The sequence below is a fragment of the Molothrus ater genome, chromosome Z (genome assembly GCF_012460135.2).
Source record: "Molothrus ater isolate BHLD 08-10-18 breed brown headed cowbird chromosome Z, BPBGC_Mater_1.1, whole genome shotgun sequence".
In the NCBI taxonomy this organism is placed as follows: Eukaryota; Metazoa; Chordata; class Aves; order Passeriformes; family Icteridae; genus Molothrus; species Molothrus ater.
In genome coordinates, this window is record NC_050511.2 from 48,461,179 (window position 1) to 48,467,178 (window position 6,000).

A 6,000-nucleotide genomic window follows, 5' to 3' on the forward strand; every position below is an offset into this window, starting at 1 on the left:
AAAAAGAAGTAAAGACAGTTTTTTCTACAAAGTTATTTCCTACTCATATCAATTAAACAAAGTAATAAACAAAGAAACCAATGAAAGAAAGGAAACAAAAATGAAAAACAACAAGAAAAAAACTTACTACTTGGTATTACTTTGAAATTTTAGTATCTAAACCCTGGTGACCATGTTAATCTGCATGTGAGCCTTCTTTGGCAGGCACTGTGTCTATTCAGAAAGCTCTGTGATATAAGCTACCTCAAAGTTTCATGACATGACTAACAACTAGAGGAAATGTATTTAGAGATGTTGTTTTGCACTTGATTTTCAATATTTGGGTTTGGAAACCTAAACGTCTCAGGTTTGAATTAAATGATCTAAAAATGTTACTAGAAGGTTGAAGGTTAAAGTAGAAATGTTCAGAAATTCCTCAAGTTGCTAAGGGACTATTTAAGAGTACCAGAGGCACAGATGGTCTGTACACCAGCTGATGAAGAGAAAAAATAAACCATCATGAAGAATTAAACAGACCTAAACCAGTTTCTCTTCAAAAAGATGAACTCTGGCCATTCCAAGTCTAATGAAAATATGGCATGCTGTAAATAAAATTCTTACCAAGTAATCAGATGGGATATACAGTTACTGAGAAATTCTGATTCACGTTGTAATTATGATTTGATAGATTACTGCAGACTTCCTATGGTACTGAGAAGATAAAAAAGAAACCAAACAAAACAATGCATGATCTTCTAAGATACACTTGCTCTATCCTGCTTTAAGGGCACAACATAGTAGCCCACCATGGGCTCCCTTACCTTGCCCTTAAGCTTAAAATCACATACTTCAAAAATGTTTTCCTTGCATAATGGTTCAGATTAGTCCTTCAATAGATATAATTCAAATAAGTTTTCCTTCTATTTGCAGTCATAATTACTCTCTATAATCAGAAACTACTTCTCATAGCATTCAGTGTTACTGTTTGCAGACAATTTAAATTTCAAAAGAACCTGAAGCCATTCAACTTTCATATCCCACTGTTACAGATTTATTGCACTAACATACTTTTCTCAGCAGGTTACTACCACTGAATTACTGTATTAAGATGCATAATATATTCTATAAATCACAATCTTTAATTAAAATGGTGGCTACTTGGAATATTTTTACAATATATAAAATTAAAAATCTAAGTTCTCTACAGCCTTATAAAGAATAATCAAGTGACTTTCAAATTGAATGTATCATCTGAGACCTCTCCAAATATTTCCTCACAAAAAGACCTTTCAGGCTGCCTGCATTAGTGGTGTAATTCTTAGGATTTGGAAACTTGTACCTGTTTAAACTACATGGATGTAAAAAGAGGTCCACATTAGTATTTTGTTTTCTAAATGATTCAAAGTAGTTTGAAACTGAGATATGCAAGCACCAAATGTTTACAAACAGTTTTTTTTTTGTTAGGGTTTTTTTGGTTGATTGGTTTATTGGTTTGGTTTAACGCGGAGTTGTTTGTTTGTTTGTTTGTTTGTTTGTTTGTGGGGGTTCTTTTCTGCAGTCGAGTTTTCTCATTGTACAAAACCTAAGGCCCAAAAAATGTACATGGAAGTGCTCAGATTTATCTGTTATGCCCACACTGATATCATGCTCTATAATTTTGGTATGAATATTTTGGTGAGTAGCTAACCTACATATTTACAATTTTTAAACTCAGATTTAAAGTTAGACAAAGAGTCTGGTATATGGAAGGAAAAGCAAGTCTCTATAGCTTGCTTAATAAGGACATAATTATGTCATAATTCAAACATAAGTACAGTGAATGATTTTATATATATAATGTATTTATATGTAGACTGTAAATTTGTTCACTTGTATTGTTTCTGTTATATATCACTGAATGTTTATACACAAAGACTAAAGCAAAGCTTCTAATCAGGCATCATAAGTCTAGAAGCACTTATTGTTGTAATGTAACTGACACTGAAATTGCACAAGTGCTTTTCTAACATCCAGTTACCTTATGCAACTTCATATCTTCTTTCCATCAAGACACTTATAGCTCATACATCTGGATGTTTTGTCCTGTCTGTGGTCTACGGTAACTGCCAGTAGTAGTTCCTTAAATGTGGTGTAATTCTCTCCCCACAACTCGATTTCTTTCATTGTAAATTGACAAAGAAACTCTCTGAAAGGAAAAAAAAAATGGTGTAGGCCTTCATGTGTAATGTTTATAGGACAACAAAATCATGATTTCTTACCCTTCTTTCATCTCTCCCCTGTTGTGTCTTGATATGAAAACTGCTTTTATGCTTCATATGAGAAGATGTAAAAAGCAGAAACACTGGTATACATTGCAACAGGTTATCTTCCTAGTGTTTTAATCCTTTCCTTTGCTATTGTTGATATGGTTCCTTATGGGCCTTATGGTAGGATTTGGGGTTGCTTTCGCCTCATATTCACTTCTAAGTTTGTCTTTGCCATAAGAAGTTTCATCGCAAATATCTGGGATTTGCTAACCATCTTATGAGACAGATTGGAGCTTTTTATGAAAGTTTCTGCACTGGTGGATCTATTTCTGTAGTAGAAGTTGTAAGCTAATTTTTATAAAAGGGTGGAAAGGACACTGGCCTGTTACACATGTCTGAGGAGAGGCTTTGCTACATGTTCTCAGAACTTCAAAGTTTGGATTAGATACATGTATATCAAACCTGTATACACAGTTATTTTTTACTCATTTTGAAAAGGTAAAGCGTGGATATTGAAATTGAACTGATATTGGTGTGTTTCATGTGTATTGCAAATAAATTCTAGTGGGTTCATCTGGGGTTTTAAATACTTAAGTTAAATGACAAATGTAAAATATTAAAGGAAATCTGCATATTTTAAACTCTTTGGTGAGGCAATTCACAATTTTTTGCCTATAAATTTAAAATGGTCTTATTTGGAGAGTATTCTCTTATTTGAGAATTGGCTGAAAGAGCTGGGGGGGTGTTCAGCTCAGGAAAAAGAGTCTGCAAGGATATCTTATTGCTCTTCAGCTGCCTGAAACGAGTTTGTAGCAAGGTGCATGTTGGTCTTTTTTCTCACATAACATATTTAAGGACAAGTGGAAATGGCCTCAAGTTTCACCAACTTCATGGTGAAGTTTAGTTTGGATATTAAGAAAAATTTCTTCACTGAAAGTCTGGTCAGTCATTGTAGCAGGCTGACCAAGGAAGCACTTTTAAGTATCTTGATGTATTTTAAAAAAACCCATGTAGATGGGGGATGTAGTTTAGTGGTATACCTGGGACACTTGGGTTAATGGTTGGACACTCAGGGTCTTTTCCAACATAAATAATTCTATGAATAATAATAGCTTTTTGGTCATTGGAGGTAAAAAAGAAAAATAGCTGAACTGCCACGATGTCACAGGAATTGTTGAATTACTATAATACCTTCTGCCCATTAAATAGCATTATATGGCATGAAGTGAACACTGGAATGAAAGACAGCCACATTTGTGTGTCTTTTGTCCAGCATGGAATGGAAAAATAGTACAGAAGCTGACAGCATGCAGTCAGGCAGGTGGGAGTTGGGAACAGGAGAAATGAAGAAAATATGATATTAGAGTGAGTTAGTGGGAGCACATATTTTCCTGAAGCAGCTTAATAAATAGCTTTTGTAAAATAAAATGGCTGTTGTTTCCATCCCTGCATTTATCTTAATTATATTAAATACCACTTTAAACTCTTGTTTACAGGAATATTAAATTGATTGCAGTCTCTAATTTTAAAATATCTGCTATTACATTGCAGATGCTGTAATGATGTTCTGCATACTTTTTTTCAATCTGTTTTTTGAAGAGGCCTTGCTTAGTTCTGCTTATTCAATCTATTAAAATTCCTGTGGCATTTCTGTTTAGGCTGACATCATAGCCAAAGATGCTGTGCTTGGGGTGCCAGATTGTATAAAACAACATGCTTGGAGGCCATAATAGTGGGTCATTGGGATGTGCTTGAAACAGCATAGGAGAGCTAGTTTAAGTTGGTCTTCCATCCTGCTTTTTTCATACTGTTTATTACATGGTTCACTGCAAGATATTTCTGATGCTAGTCTTCCTGAGGATGTACTGAGAAGGCAGGGTATGCTTAAATTGTTCAAACTACCTGACGTGACAGAAAATGAAGCGTTCTGGGGTGCTTCCTTTCTATACTATCCTCTGCAGTAGTAGATGGGAAAGTAGATTTTCCAATGTCAGGTGTGACTGTACTAGCCAGGCTTGAAATTGCTGTGACTGATATTACAGAGCAAAAGATAACTCATCTGTAGGCTATTGGTAGCTGGGCACTTGATGGAACATGAGCCATTCATGGAAAACTGACTTCTACAGTTTTGGATGGCAACAGATTTCTTAGTTTCTTTCTTAGGTAAAAGCATGAGAAGCTTGTTGAAGCTACATGATACCAAGTAGTTAAGATTGCTCACTTACATTATTGCTGCTTCAAAAATTATACTCAAAAGAATGCATTTCTCATCACGCATTCCATCTCCATCTTACAAAGTGAGGCCAGTGGGAGAATAAAAAACCCCAGTATCTCAAACAAACCAGAAGTTTGTATCTATCTAGGTTTTTTTTTTTTTAAGAACCAAATTCTTCCTCTGGCGGAGATTTTGAGAAGCTTGTTGTTGTTTTCTGAAAATCAGTTTTCTTCTGTTCCCTAACTTTTAATTTTTTCAGGTATCAGTCAGGGAATAGAACATAGTGAATGAAACTACAAAAAAGAAAAAAAAAATAGGAAATGCTTGTTCTTTCTTTTCCGCTGGGAATTGAATTTAGATTTTCTTACTTTTGCTGTGCACATAAACTGACCTCTTAAGCTTATCCAGGTCAATGTCACAAAATTACATTTCCTAGAGTTGTGCCTTTGATTTAGTAAAGAACTCTCTGTAGGATATTTATATGTATTTGTCACTAATGCTATTAGACATTTTCAATGCTTATGTTATTTTTGTTTTAGTTTTCTGGTTCTATCTGTGGGGTCATAAAGTTTTCTTTTCTGAGCTAGACAAATATTTTCCTTTTTATTTAACAACACTGATGCTGAAACAGTGCAAAATTATAATATAAATTTTTAAATTCTGTCATAAAGCAAAATAAGTTAGATGTGATTATTTTAGGTAGCTGTGATTATTTTAGGTGAGCTAGCCAGCCAATGTCAATGGTTCAGAATAGCAGTCAGCTGCCAGAGCATTATTTTGTTTTTTATTGGATAAGTGTGTTAGGTAGTACTTGGAAACTTTATTTGCATTTTCATTTCAAGATGTCCATTCTACCCTTTGAGTCAATGTCATGTCTTAGGGCCTGTTACAAGGTAAATACATGTCACTTTTAAGTATCTTTTCAGTTTTTCCAATATATTTGCAGGAACTCAATAATGGGGATGATGAAATCAAGCACAAGAAAAGTAAACTACAATTGGAGGGCTGGAAATAGAGTAGCTTAAAGCCAAGGATTGCAAGTTTTAGATCAACATTTATGTCTCCATACCTGTTAAGGCCTTGAAATTCTAGTCAATTTCCTTTCAGATTAAGTGTTTGAATGCAGATTACTTTTGCTCAGTCAAGATGTGGGACACAGCAGAGTGAAGGGAAGTGCTGTAATTTTCACAGATTGCTGAATTTGCTGAATTTTCACAAAAAATTCACAAAAAATTATAGATCCCAGAAACAATGCCTAGACTACAGAAGTCTCTTGTGGCCTAGATATGAAACAATAATTACAAACACAAAATTAAATTCTTCCTTTATTCTCTGTGCAGAATCAAAGCTATAATGGCAGAGTCTTGGCTGTAATAAATTCCTCAAAACAAATATAATCCCCCAATATGATGTGTACTCCATATTGTATGGAGGCTCAAATTTTCATTTTTTTGTACAGGCTCAAATTTTAATTTTTTCCTTCTGGAATGCATTTACTCATTATTTTATATATTATCTCAGCAGTTACTGTAATATATTATAATATTCCACTCCCCCTAT